Source organism: Neopsephotus bourkii, unplaced genomic scaffold, assembly GCF_033783945.1.
Source record: "Neopsephotus bourkii isolate Nb327-2 ecotype Australia unplaced genomic scaffold, CSIRO-AGI_Nbou_v1 NB_266, whole genome shotgun sequence".
In the NCBI taxonomy this organism is placed as follows: Eukaryota; Metazoa; Chordata; class Aves; order Psittaciformes; family Psittacidae; genus Neopsephotus; species Neopsephotus bourkii.
The window spans coordinates 1,681,759-1,704,349 of NW_026900775.1; the positions used below are offsets into that span (position 1 = coordinate 1,681,759).

The window sequence follows — 22,591 nt, forward strand, 5'->3', positions numbered from 1 at the left end:
GATATAAAGCGAGCAACTGCCATATGACAATAAAGTGGACCAACTTTCCCAGCTGGATGTCATATTTTATGAAGTATGTAACCAGAGAAACTGTGAATTATGTAAACAGCTAAATAGGATTCAGGGTGTAACTCATTACCCCTCTGGCTGGAAGACACTGCTTCTTACTTGCACTTTCTGAAGCAACATTATTCTGGCTGCTTCTCAGAAGTGCTCAGCTTTGTTACTGGAAAAGAAAATAATTCAAGGAGTGAGTGCTGTACTTCTGGTTTCCTATGGTGAAGGAGTGGGAGGTTTTGGAAGGCTGGAAGCGAGTTGTATTGGGTATGACTTCTGAACAGTTGACTGCCATGCCTTGAGTGTGTCTGCTGCTCCGCTGCCTCCAGGTAGGGACTGGGATGAGCTGGATCCCATGAGAGCTCACACCGAGGACAGATGCTGCTGTCTAGGGCTGCTAAGTGTTCTATGGGCCAGTTTGGGGTTGTGGTTTTGTGTTATAATCTGTTATCTCACCAAGAAATGTTTTATTTGCTTCTTGGTGTGTCCCTTTGTGGTTTTGTGCTTGTCTTTTTCAATTAAACTGAATTGCATAGTTTACAAGAAATGTGGAGAGGGACTTTTTAGAAGGGCATGTAGTGACAGGACAAGGGGGAGTGGCTTTAAACTGAAAGAGGGTGGATTTAGATCAGACATTAAGAAGGAAGTTCTTTACTATGCGAGGCTGGTGAGACACCAGAGCAGATTGCCCACAGAAGCTGTGGCTGCCCCATCCCTGGCAGTGTTCAAGGCCAGGTTGGACACAGGGGCTTGGAACAAGCTGCTCTAGTGAAAGGTGCCCCTGTCCATGTCAGGAGGGTTAGAAGTGGATGAGCTTTAAGGTCCCTTCCAACCCAAACCATTCTGGGATTCTGTGATACAGTTCTGGAAATACCCCTTTCCTGATGTCATGCATTTGCTTTACTGCATAAACCTAATGCAGCATCACTAAAATAGACATTTTACATTTTATCCTCAATATAAAACTTACTACTTTATTTTTTCTGCTTTTCAACTTTGCTGCTTTTCACACTGCATCTGCTTTGCTTGCTCAGTGCCCCTGGATTTGCTGTTGGATCATGTACAGCACATTCTTGTTTATCAGCCATCACGAGTGTAGTAGGTGCTCTGTAGAGGCAGGCAGACATTCTGCAGTAGCATTCAAGTTGTGTCAGGAGCTTGTATCTATGTGAAGGTATGTGAGTTGGTTTGGTTTTAGGAGCAAATCCTCTTTGGATGGACAAGATTTGGCAAAAAGCTTTATTCTTTGTGCTAAAAATTGTGTGGCTTGACATCTTGTAGGAAAACTCACTTCTCAGAGCTGATAACCTGAGTCACAGTAGCTGTCAGATTAGTATTTATGGAAGGTATGCACATCAGAACATTGTCCATATCCATATGTTGTTGGGCTCTTCTGTTATGATGGGGCAGTCTTGAGGCTTTGAGCAACCTGGTCTAGTGGAAGGAAGCCATGGCAGAGGCTTGGAACTGGATGATCTTTAAGGTCCCTTCCAACCCAAACCATTCCATGATTCAATGTTTCTATGAATATTAGATGCTGATGTGAGCTAGGTTTCTTATTCAACAGCACCTTATGATTTAGGGCTGAATCTTGAATGAAGAGCAGTCCAAGAAGACAGCATGAAGAGAGACGGCACATGATGATGAATTTATCAAGCCTGCTATTTGAATTTTTAGTATTAACTTTTTTTACCTCCCTCCAAAAGGCCTGGTGTGTCAGGCCTAATGAAACATCTTGAGCAAATACCCCACATCTGCTTCTCCTGCTTACCTTGTTCTCGATTAGAGCACAGGCTATAGGCAAAATTGTGGTAATAGGCAACATGGTCAGTATTCAAGTTTTGAAACAAATGCTTTCATATTTCTTCCCTTTTTTTATTTCTGAGTTTTCAGGTTCTGTGTTTTTTATTGCCTTTTTTTTTTTAGTTCCTCCCCCCTCCCCATGTGTATTTTGAGTCTTTCAAAGCTGACAGTGCCATGCAATGGGAGAGACGACAGTTCTCTTCAAACCTTTCCAACATTCCTTTCTAGGACATGATTTGCTACACTTTTACGTGTGAATCTTAGGTAGGGAGAAGAAAGAACAGGGAAATGCAGCTGCGTGGCTGGGAGAGGGATCCTTGCTCTTGCTGTAACCTCGGTGAATGGCAAAACTCCTCTTTCCTGAAGAGCTGGCCAGATACTTTCCTGCTCTTGCAGCTAGCAAAAGGTACTTTCTGTTTCAAAATCCCACAGAAAGAACAGGAAAATACCAAGAATTAGAAAACACCTGCATTACCCCTCTTACAAAACCTTCCCAACTTGGCAGATGAAGCATCTGGTATACGCCACCAGGAAGGTTTAGGTTTCAACTCATGGGTATTTTCCTGCATAGAACCTTGTTCCAAGTATGTGGGAACAGCTTATAGGGCAACCCCATTGGTACAGTACATTGTGAACTAATCTTATACCATAATCCAAAGGTTTTGGGGGCAAAAAGCTGAATGTTACCACAGTGATGGATTGCAAAGATCTTGTGCTCCTGGGTGCTGTGACCTTCACACAGGAAGCTCTGTTGCAGCATGTAAATGGGGTGCACCATAGCACAGATGTTTGCACAGTGTGCCTTCCTCAGTGTTTGTTCTCATTTTGATCCTTAAGGTCTGCAAGGCTGGGCAAAAATGACAGGAGAAAATCAGTTTATATTGGGGGTCTTGGAGAACCTCTGCAAAATGTCAAATTCTGGGGAATCTGAAAACTTGTAAATAGCTCATCCTTCTTCAGCCTTCCCCAGAATACTTTATTGTTGCGTAAATTCCAACTTTTCTCTGTTAATACAATTTATTACCGTTCTATGATGTTTCACTCCAACATGGACTTAAATCTCAGTTTAATATAGTAGCCTTTAGGCAATATGGAAAGTACTTGAAAATTCAGAAATTTAAGAATTGGTGTTGAAACTGGGGTTCACCTGTCAGCATTCAGGCAATGGTGTAGCAGTCATTGCCCAGCAAGTCCTGTTGCTCAATGCAAAACTATCAGGCTTAGCAAGACTGTATTAAAAATGCAACCAAGCTGAGTTTTCGGTTGCTTTCATGTTTTTAGCTTTTAGATTCAAACTACAGTGTGAATTTAAAGCTTCCTGTCTAGGTCTTGTCATTTAGAACTTTTCTTTTTGTGAATGTGATAATGCGTTTCCGCTTACTCGTTGCACTGTGAGATCGTAGGCATTAAAAAAAAGAAGCAACATTTGGGAGACTGAAGAAAAAGTCAGTTTGATACGTTCTGTGGAGTACTTTCATATGCATAAGGACCTTCATGAAGAGAAGGAATGTAATTTTCCCCCCTTTTTATTAACTGTCAAATGTCTTAGGGTGAAAATTGGAAAGTGGTACAGACTTCAGTACTCGCTATTCAAGTTCTGCTTTTAAAAGCTTGTGACAGGGTTTTTTCTATCAATTTGCTAATAGGTTCCCAATTCCAAATGTCCCATTTTTGTGAGGTTTTGTGAATCTTTTCCTATTATTATAGTCGATCTTTGTGTTCTGTATGTAATTAGTCAGTTATGAGGAAGAATTACCAATATACTTCTCTACAAGCTCCACTAGAATCTCTGCCCTTCACAAAATAAGAGAGCTTAAAGATACTGCATATAATTTTTAAAGGCTAATTTTGTTTCAGTGTTTATGCAGCAGGTAACAAGAACTCAGCCTCATCTCAGGCCCTTTTAAAACATCTGGTTCTGCTACATGGTTCCACTGTTGGCCATGATGAGATATTCAGTAATCTCATTTTATTTACTACATTTTAAATGGTTTTGTCCTGCAGTCCCCATGCAACCTCCTGCTTTCAATTTGAATTTTAAGTTCAAGTTATTTTTTTACTTTTTTCCAGCATTTGGTCTGTACTGAAATTCAGCCTTTTCAACATTCCCAAATTTCTTTCCCCAGCTGTGTTCTGCAGTGAGTTCAGTCCCGCTTTTCTGTATTAGTTAACCTTTTGCTCTATAAATATTCGTTGATGGAAATTTTTCTCGCTTGGCTTAGGTTTATAATAGTCAGTGAGTCAAGGCTGATAATGAAACCCTGCTGCCAGCGTGCCGAGGAAAGCATTAAACCACAGCTGTACTCCTTAGTGCTCCTGTCTTTACCTGCCCCTATCGCATACCATTACACTTGATTTATCCAATGTAACATGATGCTTATACAAAGCCAAGCGTGGTTGTCTTAAGACCTTCCATTTTCATGCCTTCCTTATCTCTACCAGCTGCATTTTCCCCAGTTCAACAAATAGCTCCGATGCAAAGCTTTCAGAGTAAAAGGAGCCAGGACTGAATTTGGGCGATTTGGATTTGAATGTGGTTTGGTTTTTTCCTCCTTCCTTTCAGCCTCTTGTATTTTATGTGATATGAACTATCTTGGTTATCTCAGTACCGGAGAAACTCGTGAGCAAGACACGCCCCTATGTAGATTATCCTGTTGTCTACACATGCAAAAGCCTTGGAAGCCCAACTGCAGCCATCTCAATTTTGCATTTCCATGGACCTGAAAACTTTAAAGCTAAACAAAGTAGTCTGGCAAAATATGCATGATTCTTCCATACACAGTCCCACCACGAGACCTTCCTCTTCAGACTTTGATGTAAAACGGCTATAGTGCTAATCTTTGCGTTGGATCAAGCTTAGAGTGAGTTAACCACTTACAGTGAGTTAAGCAAAGAAGACTTTTATTCGTATCTCCCTGCAGATTAACACATTCAAAATTTAGATTAAGATAAAACAAGTTGCATTGTTGGAAGCTGCTGCTAAGTTCAGGTCATTAAAAATAATATCGTGCCTTTAGAAGTCTTCAAATTGAAAAATGCCAGATTTCTGTGTCATAACAGAACCTAAAATCTTAACCAGATGCATACTTCTTTGTCTTGAGAATCATAAGACTCTGATATTCTTGTCTCATGTTTTAAATCTTTTTCATTGTAGTCCTGTGGACTGCAAACTTTATCCATTTTGTTGAAGTGAAACCTGAGGATCCCCTGTAATCTTATGGGTTGGTTCTTTCAGTTTTGATTTTGGTTTGTGCTGCGTTTTTTTGCATGATTTGCAGTCAGAATATCAGTCTCCTTGTCAACATTTCAGTAAGCAGAGGTCAAACTGGAACATGGAAAACATAACTTACATATTCATAATTGCAAACATTGTTTCAGAAGAAAGTCTTTTGTTGTTCTCTCTCCATTGGCATGTTTAGTTAATAGTTCATGGGCACCATGAAGATGTCACCTGCTCCTTACTGGTGTATTTTATTTTACTTTGCATAAGCCTACGCATTCTTTCAGACAGGAGTATTAGTGTAATCTCTCTTTGAGTGATAGAGACATGGGTTCAATGCCTAAAAGAAGGGATGGCAGCATCATATATCTGTAGAAGGAAGAAATCCTTGAAATACTGCATTCACCTATGCAGATAAACTGACCAGATATTCAGTCCTCAAAACACTGATCCAAGTTTACTGTATAATCTATAAGTCTATAAGCACCTGCCTACAAAAAAAAAAAAAAAAACAACAAAAAACTCAACAGCAAAAGGTCAGAAAAGAGAAAGTTATTAAGTATGAGAAGAGATCTGGAGGTGTTTGAAAAGATGAAGCAACAATAAAGAATTACTGTACTGAAAGTATTGCAGTTTTGTAACAGTATGGAGAAAAGAGATGGAGCAGAGAAAGCTAATGTAAACTTTAATGAAAACTGATGTGTTTTCCATGAACATCTTTAAGGTTTGGGGAGGGAAAAGCCATATAACAAACAAAAACCAACCAAACAAGGCTCTGTGATCAGTGGTAGTACAGCCCACAGGTGCAGCCATCTGAAGATGAAGAAAATGAGGTGTGATGCACTATTGCTTTGGTCCAATTTTTGGCAAGATCTTTGTCACCGATGACTGTGCTACATGAATGTCTGAGGGTCTTGGCTCTAATCAGCTCCATCCTGCCCTGAGCACAGTGATAAAAATGTTCTGAAGTGCTTAGTCTAAGTATAGCAAAGCTAAACATGCCTTCAGTTGGGGTAGTTGCAATGGTGAATCAGGCCAACACCTGAGGAAAGTTAAAAGTCTCAGGGCAGACAGAATGTCAGGGGTGGAACAAAACCCCCTCCTGATTACTAATGAAAGCAAAGCCTGCAACTTGGTTTCCCCTTTTTCAGTAGGGTATGCTTTATCAAAATTGCCACCATTTGCTTGCAGAGGTGATGAGCCGCAGTCACACCGCAGGACATCCAAACAGCCAGGTTGCACAGAGCATGGCATCATCTGTGCAGCAGGCAATATGCCATAGTTCTGGGAGCAAAACCCATCCAATCCAGGAGGCAGAAACTACTGAGAAACTACTACTGAAAAACATAGGGGCTCTGCCAGACCTCTGTGTGGGTCAAATGCAAATGCACTTGTAAGAAACAAGAGGTGAGTCAAAACCAGAGCAGCAGAGCCCTGTGATGGGTTTGTCCTCGGAAAGCTCTGAATTTCAGGTAACGGTGCTTCCTTCCCCACCAAACACAACCTCTTGCCAAAGGGAACTGTAATTTTTATGAATGCCTTGAATTGCAGCCAGGTTATTACCTTCAGGACGTTTTCATTTTGCTAAATGTTAATCTATAGGAAGTGTGTGTGTGTAAGCTACAGATTTAATAGTGTCATAAACAAGCATCTCGATTTAGAAGCCTTTAAAAGAATGATGTTCCTAGGTTCAGGGAAATACTCAATTTCTGTAAATGCTAATCCTAGGAGGATACTTTACCTTTGGATATACACCATGTCCGTGTACAAAACTCAGCATGTTGTACTCTGAACTACCCAAAATCAGCTTTGAGTTGCATTGGCCTATTGTAACAGTGCTGAATGTCAGTTCATTGCTTGTCACTTTTCACCAACAGAAGCCCAACATCTCTGCTGAAGAGCCTGTTTCCTCAAGCTTTCAGATTTATATTTTATTTTTTTCACTTCTATTAATTTATTCCCTGCATTCCATTAAAATGGCATTTACAGGTCAAAGAACACTGAAATTATTTTCTTTGCAAAAAAACCCCACCACATAACCCCTCAAAACAAGAGCAAAACCCTCTCTTGTCTTTGTTGATGTGTACTTTGCCAAAGGTTTACATTTTCCACATCTGTTGACTTCCCATTGTAGTTTTTGTCTTGCATGTAAAGTTGATGAAGCAGAATAAACATTCTCTTAGCACTGGAGTAGGGGAGCTTAATAATAGCTCAGATTTATTTTTCCCAAAGTATACTGAAGCAGCCTATATTTTTTATGATGTCACAACTAGTGGAGAGTTTGACATTATCGCATTAACTGGTAATGTATAAATGCAACACTAATGTACTAGAATTAAAACATTGTATAATGACCTTCCCTTGGTTCAGCCATTAAAAATACATTAATACTCTTTCTTGTAAATTGGACCTGACAAAATTTATTCCTCAGTATCTGGTTTGTGGTTTTTTATGTGGGTATCTGTGTTTATTTTCTGGAAAATTATTCTGAGTTTGTCTTTTGCAAAGTAAAAGCTGTCAACATCTCATGTGCACTTGTATAGCTTTTGTTTTATTTAGAATAGTAGTCAGAAGAAGGAAACTTAGTCTTCTTCCTTCTAGCTTGTACACAAGTCCTTGCCTTGGCTCGCTTTCTCCAGCATTGTGTGGTTCAGCATACCCATTTGTAAAATTAGAATATTACCCATCTCACGTGCAAATTGAGGCTTAATTAACAGATGTTTGTAACTGCTTTCACATCCTCCTAAGAATCACACGGAGTGCAACGCAGTTGTTGCTGGGAGATGAGAACAACAACAGAACAAAGGCTTTATTGGAGATGGGGAGAAGTTTACGTAGGGGTTTGGAGCTATTTTTATTTATCACATACTTTGATACCTTTTTAGAACTCCCTGTTTTGTAGTAGTTGGGGCACAAGATGGCAAAAGATATATCCCATATAATAGGTCTGCTTCCTGCATCTCCCTTCTACGTCCCGCATGCGTTAAGGTTTTAAAGCTTTAAAAAGCAAGCTTGGAGTTGAACAAAAAGGCTGCTAGAACAGCAACGGGCATGTCAGAGCACACTTGAAGATAACAGCTGTCAGGACACAGGAGATGAAAATGCAACCAAGTATAAAGGCTACAGGAAAACTTGGCCTTGGGCATTTTGCTTTCACTTCAGTGGTTTTAACCCTTTGCACACCATTTTTAAAGTGGGGGAGCACAAAAGAGGAGAAAAGCCTTTGTGAGTTGTTTCTGAAAATTGAAAATACACAACTAACTAGTAAATAGCTGCTGGGTCACTGTTATGAAGTACAGCAGTGTTGCATTTAGACAGCTTGGGTTTTATCTGATGGTGAACAATGTGTTTCCTCATACGGGAACTACTGCCAACCCACTTCTAATCAGTTGCAGTTTTGTTTTTGTGTGTATATTAAAACAGCTTGCCTTGAACAGGAAGTGAAAAGAAATGTCTGATCAAAAACATTTCCATGAAGCAGTATCTCTCTTGCTTTAGTTTCATCGAGCATCTCCAGTATGATAATTTTCATTTTACCAGGGCTTGTAACTCTTAATATATTTTTCGTCAACCCCCTGATTACAAAGATACATAAACAGTTCATGAACCATATGGGGAAGTCTCCCCAGAGACTTTGCTCTTTAAAATGTGTAAGTGCAAGTATGACTCAGGAGACTGGTGATGAAGAATGGAAACTTTCAGTTCAGTTGTTGTTTCGAGTCCACCTTGATTTTGGAGCAGCAACCAAAAATACTTCTTCCTGATGACCGTTCAGGGGCCTGTGTGAAAAGAGTTGGTGGTATCACTTACTGCAAGTAAGCAGACACATATTTGGAGCATGCCTCAGCAGAGACCAATATACCTCCCAGCCAAGCCACGTAAGCAGGACAGCGCTTGATTTGTAGCTAAAATCTGGTCTGTGACCCAACAACACCTCTTTGCACTGAGCCTGTTGCTCCTGCGCTTTCCATTTGTATTAAACCCAGTTAAAATGAGAACAGCTATATGCGAGCTTCTGCTAGCATCATTTTCCATGCCTCTTGTCTGAAACAAAGCCTAATTGTCACAACCCCTTCCTTGATATTTTCTTTTGACTCACCCAATATTCTACAGCCTTGATATCTAGAGCATAAATGCCAAGGCTGAAACGTGCATTCCATTAGAAGCTGACTCTTGACTGACCTACATAACAGTTCATTCATGAGATAATGTGACCTGGAGTCATGGAGATAGAAGTCAGTTGATTGAGCTGGGTTGGCTGTGTACACTGCAAACTCTCCAGTGACTGAGGAATCAACCTCAATCTAAAATTAGACATACGCTGTACATTACTGAGAGCCTTTCAGACCTGGCTCCGTTTCGGTAATATTTCTTTTATGAGATGGGCGTATAATTTGTCATATTGTAAGTCTTTAATGATTAACTGTATTAGCATGAAGTGCTTAGGTATCAAATAAAATGAACAATTAAGTGATTTATATTTAAGGTCTGCTCTCAGTTCAGGGCTTAGGTAGCCAGTCTCCCATGAAGTGGTGAGAGCGCACACGGTATTTACCACTTCCTTCTGACAGCTACAAAATGGTGCTTTTGGAAGATGAACCTGCTTGTGCGTGTAAATCCCAACTGACTATTAACTGTACTGCAAGTTAATATGTGTATTTATAGTACAGGTTGTTGTGTGTTGGTAGCGACCCGCAGGATATTTTTCCTAGCTTTTGCCTACTAGATTTGTGAACTCTTGGCTTCCAGGGGAAATAAGAAGTTAACCAGTGAGTAAATGACTAAAGCGTAATGATGAAACGACACTTTCTGTAGTACTAAGCCACAGAGGAAGCTCAGATAAGGGTTGTAGGTCAAAAAGAAACCTTAAGGAGCATGCTTGCAAAGTGAGGCGGTTCAAGAGAGGCGGTAGCTGTCCCTTCCAGATCTAAGGGGCTGTGAGGTATTTCAATGATTTTTCTTATCCTTTCTTGTCTTAAAGATTCGTTAACAGAATAATGTGAAATTATCTCGTGTCTTTTAGGGCACAAGTTCCTCTTTTTCTTTGCTTTTCCCCTCTGTAAGGGTGGTAGGAGAAGTCACAGCAAGCCCTTGGTTCCTCTTGCATAAAGCTGCTTAAGCACTGACTGGTGCATGTTGTTATGAAGAAGGGGGGACATTTTATGCAGGGAGGCTGATCTTCACAACACAGGGCACAGCACTACTTATTTTGAGGTTTTCTCTGTTAGTAATGCTTCTTGTGTTTTTTACATGTGCATTTAAAAAACAAGTTGCATGCTACTTCCTTCTCTGCCTCTTCGGTATGCTTGTTTGGTGTTTATGGCCGTGCTGGCACAGTTACGATCCTCACTAAGGGAGGGTAAAGATGAATGGGAGAGCACAGGATCTGGCTGTCAACTGTCTGGTAGGAGGGCGGGGGAGAGTCCTTTGACACTTTGGGGAGTTTTTGTGCTTTATGTTGTATAACCACTAATAAGGAAGTGACTACCTGGACAGGAGTGAAAACACATTTAACTTAATCTTTCACTTTGCAGTGCTTTCATATGATCCGTTTCTTTTATCCTGCATCCACATGGTTTGGCTTTGAGTGAAGAAATTGTTGGGCAGGATGGCAGAGGGGAGCAGGAGAGAAACTTACCTTCTCACAGGAGCTTTTGGGTTTAGGTAGATCACTCTGCAAGCTGAGGCTGAAATTGCACAGGGCCCAATTAGTGCCTGTTACCTTTCTGTTTGCTCTTGATTAGTTGCAGAGTCAGAGGTTTAATTAAGCAGAAATGGGGACGTAGTGTTAATGTTCGTTATAACTAAAGTCGAAACAGCTGTTTACCTTGCTGAAGCCTTGTGTATTAATGTCCATAAATCTCCCCCCTGAGGAGCGCTCGGAGGAACCATCCCCTGTAACACACGCCTTCCTGGATATCATGTTATATCATCTTACATACTTGTTTTCGCAACATTTCCTAATCATATTAATTAACACATTAGGGTATAATTCTTATTGTCTACAGAAATTACCTCAATTAAAACTATTAACATATTATCATGATTGTTATATTATTACCCCTCGCTTTGTTACTACTCAAAAACTACTCCAGCAAACACGCATGTTTGAAATGAACATGAAATTGTTGTGGCTGTGCCTTTCCTCTTAACCAGTGGGTCGGGTCTCGCGGTAAACTTCCTGAATGATGTCTGTGCTGTGGTTTCTACAGTAAGAAAAGATGTAAGGGGCCACAAGATGAGCCTAAAAAGAGCTGGTCTTGATCAGCCTCGGCAGTGCCTTACAGGAGTGTGACTGCTGTGCAGGAACATATGGGAAGAGTAAATGCTGCAGAGGAGCCCAAGACAGTAATGGATATAAATCGGTCATGTTTATGCTAAAATTAGTAGATGTTTTGTTTCGTTTTGTTTTTTTCTTGGTCAGACCTGTGAGGTTTTGCCTGGCTGCCTTGTGGAGGAATGGAGGCAAGAGGCTAACTTTAATGTTGGACATTGCTACCAGCAAAATCTGTACAGGCAAAACAAAATGTGTCCTCTGTGTGAAAGGCAAAAATGTATCATTACTGTAATTGAAATCTTAATGGTCTAATCAAAGAGTTATTATTAGTTCAGGTCTACTTAGTAAGAGAAAAGGGGGTAGAGCTTCAATAAAAGTACATTTTAAATGGATATACACACATTTCTGAGTATCTAGCTCTGCCTGTGGTGTTTTGCTCACCTTAACTGCATGGATCGTGAGGCTGATGGCTTTAATTTTTGGTGCTGGGGGTGGTTATGGCAAGTTTTCAGATACCATGGGCTTTACTGGAAGGGATATGTTGATAGTGGGAGTTTCTTCTTCCTCTTTGCGTGAGGAGCATGATCATTTCTTCATCCTCACTCTGGGCTCTGCTTTGGGCTGTTTTAATGGTTTTACACCTTGCTCCTTCTTTGTTGGCTTGCAACACTGCATTACCCCTGAAGTCAGTATGGATGTGATGTCTTATGTGTGTTCGATATTTCTTTCTTAGCCCTAAACCCACAGGTTTGCATTTCTTCAGCCAGCTATAGTTGAATTTTTATAGCCCTGCGTCCTGACTGTCACTCTGTGCCCTGTCTGATACCATCTCCTGCCTCCACTTCTCTGTACTGCCCTGTGTGTCACCTCTTCCGAGGTCTCATCTGTGATAACCGTGTCTGTGTTCCTCTGCATGCTGTTATTATCCTGGAATCATAAATATTTCATACTGCTCAGAGTAACTACTTGTTACTACTGTCTGTATAAAAATTACACCTAAACCACATCGTTATGCAAAGATAAGCAAAAGTAAAATAAATTAGGCAACAGCCACCTGGTCATTAGGAAAATTGCTGCTACAGCTAAAGCAGCGAAAATGAAGCTCCAGGCTGGGCAATACAACTGTAGACAAGCCCGACATGCCTGGGACCTCAGGCCATGCAGACAGCATTAAGTCCGTGGCACCAGCAGCGCTGTTTACTGGACTACAGGGCTTGAATGTGATGAATGAGGTCATTATTTGGGTTTACCCATATTGGCTGGGGACCAAGCTTGGTGACACAGGATGTCATTTCTGGTCTTAGGTTCCTAGCAACACCTTAAACTGTTGAAACAGAAAGGGAATACTTTTTCCCTTACAGAGCAGATGTGTATTGGCACACTATTAGCAGACAACTTGAACGGAAAACAAGAAAGTTCATCTAACTGGGGTAGGTAGATAATTGCTGTCATTATTCTAAGCCATATGTATTCTATTCATCTATATTGCTGTGAAAAAGCTGTTATCCTCCTTTACAGATAGATAGTACTTATCTAGATTTGCCCTAGGATGCCTCAGTTGTCATGGAATGACATTCCTACCTCCATTTTAGTCCACCTGAAGTCTGAATTGCCCTCTAAAATGATTATTTCTCTTTACAGAGTAGGAAATCCTGCACATGTAGATTTAATAAATCTGAGCCAAAGAGATTAGAGATTTGTCTGCAGCAGATGAGTTTCAGAGCCTGTGCTTTCACAGCTGTTGCTAGTAACTAGTTCAGTTTAAATTTATTTCATATATGATCTATATAGGTGACTGTCGTAGTTTAGATTGTACTGTTGTTTTACCCCAAATGAGATGTGTCCACGGGAAGTCTGTGGCTGAGCATGGAAGTCAGTTCTCATATTTCAGATGAGAAGATAATCCCCTAATCATTTCTCGTCAATGTAATGCAGTCAGTGGCACTACTCAGTTCTTTTCAGTTTGGCCATCACTCCAGACTGTTAAACCATCTGCTGATGGCAGCCCAAAGGATGACAACATAATCAATTACTATAAAAAGCTAAGATGCCTAACATCTGCTCTTCACCAAGCTCAAGCATCTTCCCTCTATTGATGTTGTGTCTTCTCTTGACACAGAAAGAGAAGATGCATGGTATGAAGTTATTGCAAATTCAGATCATTTGCAGCTGGACCTACATTCCAAGCATCCATCCTCTTGGGAATTTTAGGCCTGAATAGGGAATAACAGTAGAGAAGGGAGAAGACAAGGACGGGAGAACAAATAGTTTCTTCAAATTCTGTCTGAAGTTTTCCTGGCCTAGGTGAAGGCCTGAATCTATTTGTTGTTCATTGTGACTCACGAAGAAATACCTGATGATGGCAAGCAGGATTTTTCAAGACCGAAATAGAAACTGCTACCTCTTCAGAGCCACATGGCATTATGTTCTGCATAATGTTTTAATCAAATGACAGTTTGCTTGGTAGCATGGCCCATGTTGATTAGTGCAACAGAATGCAAACGTATTCTAGATAAGATTATGCAGCTCTGAAGGTGCTGGGTAGCAGACACTGCTGAGAAAATATACACATAATATTTACCTAAAACGTTCCTGGGGCCTCCTTTGGTGTTATTAGTCTGTCGCAAAAATCTGCAAACACACACTTATCAAAAACTCACTGCAAAGCATTGGGTAGTTAGTGAAGTCAAATATAGCAGGGTGGATGCCCCAGTAGAGCACAGTTAATGGTTGAGCTGTGACTTGACTTGCATCCAAGTGCAAACATAATTAACTTAGGAAAAGTTCTAAAGCCAGTCTAGGAGGTGTGGCCTGCTTGGAATGCAAAGATGAAACTGGATCCCATCCTACTCCTTCACTCTCCTGAGGTAAAACAATAGGAGACAGAAGTGCAGACCTGAATTCAGGTTAAAAGGTGTAAACCAGGCTAGTAGTTGCCACAATGTTCTGCTCTTTATCATGGCCCAAACTTGTGCAACTAAGCGACCTAAGAGAAAGGACTTATGGAATGCAAGGCTCCTGGAGGTTGTTATGGCACTAATTTGTGGGATTTTCCTTACATTAACTAAACAATATGAGTTGATTTCTAGTTTTCTTTCTAAGTTTGCTCGAAGCTAAAAATCTCCTCTTAAGACATGTTTTCTCTAAGCATAATCATAGAAGGGTTTGAGTTGGAAAGGACCTTAAGATCATCCAGTTCCAACCCCTGCCATGGGCAGGCACACCTCATACTAGACCGTGTTGCCCAAGGCTCTGTCCAACATGACCTTGAATGCTGCCAGGGATGGAGTATTCACAACTTTCTTGGGCAACCCATTCCAGTGCCTCACTGCCCTTACAAGTAGAGAACTTCCTCCTTATATCCAATCTAAACTTCCCCTGTTTTAGTTTGAAAAGTGTCTCCGGCTGACATCTTTAATCTAATGCAGAAAACAGAATTGAACCTGTAGCTGTCACTGTCTCACCCCAGCATGGCAACCAGCTGTGGCTGACTGCCTATAACAGTATGTTCTCCTTTTTAAAGGCATTATTTATAGCGTTATCTTTAGAGGAAGGTGTGAGAATGGTCTGTTTGGCTGCATAGCAGTGTCAGTATGTTCATCTCCTATAGGGTAGAGGTGATGTTTCTAATTAAGCTGGGGCTGAATGGACTCTCCAGGAGAAGCGAGCTGAGGTTTCTAAACAACTTAAAGGGTTTGGTTCAGAACAGTCATTAATCAGACATTAAAAAGCGATTGTGAATGCCATTACTTTCTGTCCATCTCCAGTGTTTCTCAAGCATGCCCCTGAAAGCTCGACACCATTCCACGGGCTTAACGGTAATTTGAATGCAACAAATCGTACCTGCAAAGCACAGATGTTGAAAGCTGAAAAATCTGAAGGTGCCGTATGTTTCCTGTAATTGAAAGCAGGTGCCCTGAAGGAAGCAGAGATTCTGTTTCACTTTCTGAAGTATCTAGTTGGCAAAGCAGGCAAAAAAATACCCTCTGAAGCTTCATTCACTAGGACTGCATAAAACAGATTAAAACTGTTGTTTTATGATAGCTCTGAGGGGCTCAGGAAGGGCACCACAGACAAAAGGAATTAAGTCGCCAAGTTTAGAGTCCTGAATAAATAGAACTGCATGTATTTAAAGGATGAGATGAGGGGGAAGAGCATGATAATGCTGCTTAGTGCAGCACTGTAAGCCAGGCCCACCAGCTCTACTGCTTTGGGTCTCTTTCCACTCTTCACAGGGATGGGTACTTCATCCCAGGTCTGCATCTCCCAGGTCTTCCACCTTCTGAATACTTCTGTTGTTGCTTCAGTGAACACACTATAGCAGGCTACCAACCTATCTTCTGCCTCGAATCCATATGTAAATATGAATAAATACCTAAATGTGAATAAATATAATATGAAGAATCCATACCAAAATATGAATAAAAGCCATGGAAATTTATGCTTTCAAGGATGAATTTTTGGGTAACAGTCTGTACTGCGAAGCCTGCAGGACAGTGAATGGGAGAGAAGTGTCCTAGCTGTAGCTCTACCTGCAGATCTCACAAGGCTTTTTTGTAGGTATGTGCCTCTTATTTATGGACAGTGGTAAAACCCCCAAGGGTCCTCTGAGAATAATTCAGTTGATGTTTGTGGATTTTTTTTGTGTAGCTTGTAGTACTTTTAAGACATGTAAGAGCCAAATGTTATTACCCCATGGAATTTTGCTGAATTGCATTCAAGCTGAGCATAGCCAGTGGGTGTAGGTAGTATTTGACACATAAAGACAGAAAACCAAAATAACAGAAAAGCAACCCAAACCGTCAAAACTTGCTAATGCTTCACACCAGCTTTGTAGTGCTGCAAGTTTGAGCAAGCCAGGCTATATCCCCTTCCGTTCTGTGTTTCGGTAGCTATAGGAAGCTCAGAAGGAGGAAACAACTTTGATCAGAACATTTTTCAGCTCTTTCTCTAATGAAAAAGACAGTGCCTGGCACAGTGTCGTTGTGCAGTTATTTCATCTCTCCCTGAATGCTTCTGTTAACTTCTGAAAGTGCTGTCTGACCTTTGTGCACCAGGCTCAGAGCTCTTGCTCTGAGTCTTTGACTGCCCTTTAAAGACTCTGCAGTGCTTTCACCATGCTCTCTTTCTCCTTGCATTGCCCACAGGTGTTTTTTTCTCCTCCTTCAGCAGCAGGCAGACATTTTGCAGGGATTTTTCTTCTTTAGCCTATTGAGCAACCTGAAAGAAAGAAGAAATGTCTTTTGTCCACATTGTGACAGAGATCATAGATTTTGCTGAGAAGATGGAGAATTATGTTTACCACCTTTCACTAATGGCCAAGAATAGACAGGGAAATTTGCATTCCCAGCAAGTGGAAGAAAAGGCCTGATTTTCAATAGATACTAGTCAGGTTTTCTTTCTTTTTGACACTCTTAAGCTGACTTAATATTAGATCTTAATTCCAGCCAAAGATTTAAAACCTAGGAATTTAATGACTGTCCCCATCATTTCCCTGTATAGCTTCCTATACATGAAAGGTCAGTGTCAGTCAGGCTGTACCATTTGGCATGAAGATGAATATAGAAGCTAAAGAGGATTTAAAAAATACATGATCTGGCATTTGAAACTGAAGTCTGGGAGTTGAGTCCTGCCTTTATTCCTTTCTGCTGGTGACCTAGCACTTTGTCTCTTAGGGGGTGTGTGTACAGATTAATAGTCTTTTTGTCCTTGTGGAGTGGAGAAAGTCTGGCAGTGGCTGAGTCAGATTTTTGGCAGGTAAAAGAAGTGTCTGGGTGCTGCTACCACTCTCTGTAGAGGCATCTACGTGCCGCAAGTACGTAAAATAGGGTTAATGCTTTCCACACCTCACAGAACCTGAAAAAGGAGTCTGTTTACCTAAAAATCCGTGGCAGGGCCGTCTGGTCCCCTTGTTTCTTACTGTTGACTGTAGGAAGAAGGGAAAGTGGCTGGGTTACTAATGTGGTACTTACTGAGGCTTCTGTAGCTCAGTGAAATCTGTCTGAGCATTAGTGCCTTCATTTTCCCATCTGTGAAACGTAGGTTATGTCTTGCGGTGATCCTTACTGCTTCTGTGTTCAAAATGCCTGGAGAAAGAAGGCAAAGCTAAAAGACAAGACGATATTCTGATCAGTGTGGTGTTTACTCTAAAAACTGCAATATAAAGCCTGGAAGTCTAGCGGAGATAAATACCTGGACATATACAGTATGAAATTATAGCACAGAAAAGTAAATTAGCACTAGACGTCTTATGAGCCATCTTTCTCTGTGCAGTAATGCTTTTAGGTGTTAGTGCTGGGTATCTTTGGAAAGACCAAGTTAAGTGTTTCCAGTCAGTCTTGGAAATATCCATTTTAATGTACACAGCAAAGATGGGGAACCTTTATTTATTATTTGGATGTTTGCAAGTAGTCAGGGCTCTGTGCATAGTCCCTCTGCATCTGCTGACCTGCTCTTCTTTGTCTTTAGCTGCTCACTTTTGGTAACTGTGTTAACTTTTCAATTGAAAATGCATGTTACAGACTGTTGGGCATCGTTCAACAGTCAGCCAGGCTGCAGAATCGACCACTAGTTCTTCTTACAAATACTACAACAAATGACAAATTTCCAAACTTCAGAGCTTTCTATGAAATAGAGCCTGTCTGAATAAGCCACATCTTCATGTCATGTTTCAGGTCATTTGAGTGGGGAAGTGTTTCTGTACTACAAAATCAGCATTCACTCCTGGGGTTTCCCTTTGTCTGCAGTACCTTCTTTGGCAGCAAAACTGAAGGGTCTGTGAAAGGCTGACCTCATTGGTGCTCAGAGGTCCTACACTGAGTACAAAATCACTCTTAAGAGCACTTCCTTAGGTGCTACTGAAATTTTTTGTAACTTCAACCACTGCGATGTGATGTTCTGGAGGACTCCTACATTTATACCTGCATGTTTAATTGCATATCTAAGTGATAGTGGAGGGTGCTACTTTTCCCTTCAAATGTATATTACCTTGCTTTGGTTTTCTTCTTTATGGTTTTGTCATGCATGTATAATATCAGCTTTTCTAGAACAACTTTCCTGTGTTTAAAGTGCGAGCTGAGTTTGCAGGTTGATCCTGCAGTTTGAATACATAGAGTTTCTCTTCTGTTTCCAGGTGAAGAGAAATCAAGTATCTACTTTCTTAGGATGCCTAGATTATCAGGCACTGTAAAATAGCCATCACTCATTCCTACATCCATGTTGTCATGCAGAGAGCAAGTATCTCAATCCCTGATAGCAGTTACAAATGGCAGATTGGCATTTGTATCAAAGTGGAACAGGTTTACTGAATGAAATGATGACCTGGTGGTGTTTAGCTTCTGCAAGAAAGCTGTTCTTTGCTAGTAGGTGGCTCTTAATTTATCAAAACCAAAGGACTTTGATACTCGCTTTCCTGTCACGTAAGACTGAGCTGCTGCTGTGGTACACGAGGTAAGGTTATGCTGCCCCTGGAGAAATAATTCACTTTTGTCGTACTCTCTGATGTTTCAGTTTCATCCCTTCATGATGTGATGGCTTTCTGTTGTCACTTCTCATTTCTGTAAGGTATTACTAAGTGCTCCTGCTGCTAGTAGTAATGGGATCCTGTGGTAACTCAGGTTGGAAGGTCCCTCAGGAGTTCCCCAACTCAACCTCCTGCTCAGAGCCCAGTCAGACCAGGTTGCTCAGGGCTTGATACAGATTGGTCTTGAAAAAGTCTCAAGTTGGAGATTGCATAGAGTTTCTGGGCAGCCTGTTCCAATTGTTGACTGTCCTAATGGGGAGAATATTCTTCCTTGTATCCAGTAACTTCTGTGTAGAGCCATAGAATCATAGCATAGTTTGGGTTGGAAGGGACCAGCACACACACTACATTAGTGCAGATCAAAGAGAAAACTCCACTTTTATTTAATGCACAGACAGCTGCAAAGTGGCAGCTCTGGAGAATCCAGTGCCCCCACAGTGTCTGCATGCTGCAAGAGCAGTGGACATTTAGCCAAAATGTGGACCCTCAGCCCCTCCAATTAATCCCACTGGCCCCTCAAAGACGTCCTGTCCCGATGCCCCATGGCTGTACATGGAGAACGGGGGGATTCCACTTTCGTCCTGACCAGGCACGGTGATGCTGTGCTGCCAGGAAGCAGCACCGTGACATGGGGTGGCCAGATCCCTGTGTCATGGTGGGGGCCACACCACAGGTTTTGAGGTGCTGTCCCCAGAGGGGTCCCTGTGCCCAAGGGCTGTCCCTGCCCTTGGTGGCCATGACACAGTGGGTACATTCTGCTGGGCTCCCTCCCTGTGCCCCTGTGCAGCAGGGTCCTGGTGTCACCACGGACTGGTGGTGCCTGTGCTCAGCCTGGAGGAGTCCAGCAGAGCCCTCTTCCATATGACATAGGGAGACTCTGTCCAGCACATGGCTTGGTCACTCCAAGTTGTTCCCTCTGGGATTAGAGTTTATTATCCACTGAAACTGGAAAAACATATCCTAGTTATGGCTAGGATAGAGTTAATTCTCTTCCTAATAGCTGGTGCAGTGCTGTGTTTTGGATGTAGTCTGAGATAATGCACTGATGTTGTAGTTGTTGCTGAGCAGTGCTTATCCTGATCAAGGACTTTTCAGGCTCTCATGCTCTGCCAGTGAGGAAGAGCACAAGAAGCTGGGAGGAAGCAGAGACACGACACCTGACCCAAACTAACCAAAAGGGTGTTCCATACCACAGCACGTCATGCCCAGGATAGAAACTGGGGGGGGAATTACCCAGAAGGGATGGCTCACTGCTCGCGTCAGGATGGGTGTCTGTCAATGGGCGGTGAGCAATCGTGTTGTGCATCACTTGTGTTTATCAACTGTGTTATTGTTTTCTCTTTCCCCTTTTAGTTTTATATTATCTTTCTTTGTTATTTCAGTTAGTATTGGTACTATATCGTACTTTAGTTATTAAGCTGTTCTTCTGTCAACCCGCAGGCTTTATATTCCTTTGATTCTCCTCCCCATCCCACCCTGGGGGGAAGACAGAGGAGAGTGAGAGGCTGCATGGTTCTGAATCCTCATGGGGAGAATATTCTTCCTTGTATCCAGTAAGATACTCTTAATTTATGTATAGAATCATAAAGTCATGGAATAGTTTGGGTGTGAAGGAACCTTCAGAGCTCATCTGGTCCAAACCCCCTGTAATGAGCAGGGACATCTTCAACTAGATCACGTTGCCTGTATCTTACCACCATTGTGCCATGCAAGGGACCTGGTCTTATTCAGCCTGGAGGGGAGAAGGCTTCAGAGGAACATCCACATTCCTATGGGAGGCTATTGAGAAGACAGGGCCAAGCTCTTAAACTGGTAGATACTCCAGTGCCATTTTATGGCTGAAGGTTGGTCTGGAATTGTTCAGTCTTTAAGAAATCTTTGGAAAAAGGTGGTTTAAAGAAAAGGGATACGGTTGCTGGCCATGCATGTGAATTTGAGGAATTCTGGCCCTCTTTCTAGTCTTTGACTTAGGGAATCTATTCGGTACTGCATGGCATCTTGCCTGCCTTTGGCTTCAGCCTTCTGAGCATCCACAATCCATTGGCAATCTGCTCATAGGTGCAGCGAGACTTGTTCTGCTCCATGTTTCCTAAACAGATACGTAAGAAGGGTTGTCTCAGTTTTTGCATATGTCTGAATTTTCTCCCCTGTAGCTGTCTCATGTTAACTTGCTGCCTGAAGTCATACAAATTACTGCTACAAATGGTTAACACTTCAGGAAATGGGGAAATTGTTGTTCAGACAGTACCTATCAGTCTGGGTAGCAAGTACACAAAAACTTGTTTCATTGTAAGGCAGAGTAGCACCCAAAGGCAAAGAAGAATTGCATCGGTGTTCTCTAGCTATTTAATAACACATTTTCTTTTTGTTTTTAAAGTCTACCAGTAAATACACATCTGTTTGAGCTGATTTTTTTAAAAACCATTTGGGACTGTCTGTTAGTTCCTTGTTGTGTATCTCCAGGTTTGTGTATTTTTCCCATTATTTCTCTCTTAAGAGAGATACCAAGGCGGATTACAGCTGACGGTAATTCGTATTTCTAAATCTTGCACAACGCTGTCCCCCCCAGCATGGGAAATTACTTAGGTACAAACTGCAGACATAAATGAAGCTAACTTCTGTTGTATTTTAGTTCTGATCAGAAGAAAAATGAGTTCATGTAGTTATTTAATGAAAAGAATAGCTTTTCTGGTCCTTTGGAAGGACTTGCTATATTTCTCATTTTGAGTGTTTGTTATTATTGCTAATGCTACTTGCAGTGCCTCCAAAGCATACCTTCTGATTTAACAAAACCAGAACAGCTTCTTAACAAAAAAACCCTTTGTCTTCTGAATCTGGAGAGTTATGAAAGTAAGGAGTGGGGAACAGAGAAAGAGGAGGATTTGAGTTTTTATGGCAACTGTTTTTTCCAGGAGAGAGATGGGAGCTTCTGTTCCTGAAGCAGTTCATAGTAGCTTGACTATGATGCATTTTGACTGAAGATAGGACTGAAAAAAGAGGATTAAATCTTTCTTTAAAGCTATTTAAACTTCAGCAGTAGCTAAGGCAAGGCATATGAACAGCTTTACAGGACCAAAGTAAATATTGACCTAACCCAGTAGACTGTCTTCCACAGAAGCCCACAGACAATGTATAAGTAAAAGTAAACTAAGTAATAGTGAAAGTGTTTAAGGATTATTATTTTTCCCCCCTGTAGGCTCTCTCAGATTCTTTCAAACGCTAGCATAGAATCACAGAATGGTTTGGGTTGGAAGGGACCTCAAAGCCCATCCAGTTCCTACCCCTGCCACAGGCAGGGACCCCTTCTACTGGAGCAGCTTGCTACAAGCCCCTGTGTCCAACCTGGCCTTGAGCACTGCCAGGGATGGGGCAGCCACAGCTTCTCTGGGCACCCTGTGCCAGTGCCTCATCACTGACATAGTAAAGAACTTGTTCCTTATATCTAATCTAAATCTCCCTTCTATCAGTTTAAAGCCATTCCTCCTTGTCTTATCCCTACATCCCCTTGTAAAAAGTCCCTCTCCAGATTTCTTGTCAGCCTTTCTAGGTAGTTGAAGCTGTTTTGAGGTCTCCCTGGAGCCTTCTCACTTCCAAACCTGAAGTTACACCTACATGTTTGTCTTAAATAGCCTTTGTTGGATTTCTTTTCCACCAGGGAAGAATTTGGTGGGTCCTTCCAGGTTCTAGTGTACCATGCTGTTTTGAGAAAGAG

At 41.5% G+C, this 22,591-nt stretch overlaps 1 protein-coding gene across 13 annotated transcripts in view; it reads left to right on the top strand.

The window, feature by feature from the left end:
- CELF2 (CUGBP Elav-like family member 2) overlaps positions 1-22,591 on the top strand; it is a 456,675-nt gene that overhangs the window by 243,304 nt on the left and 190,780 nt on the right. Inside the window, exon 1 of one of the 13 annotated variants that reach the window (XM_061346215.1) lies at positions 184-386. The exons of 11 other annotated variants lie outside the window; for them this stretch is intronic. The gene's annotated coding sequence lies outside the window, so the exon portion shown is untranslated. Of the gene's footprint in view, positions 1-183; positions 387-9,855; positions 10,023-22,591 lie in introns of those variants that run through there. One more of the 13 variants, XM_061346213.1, reaches the window with a different exon arrangement.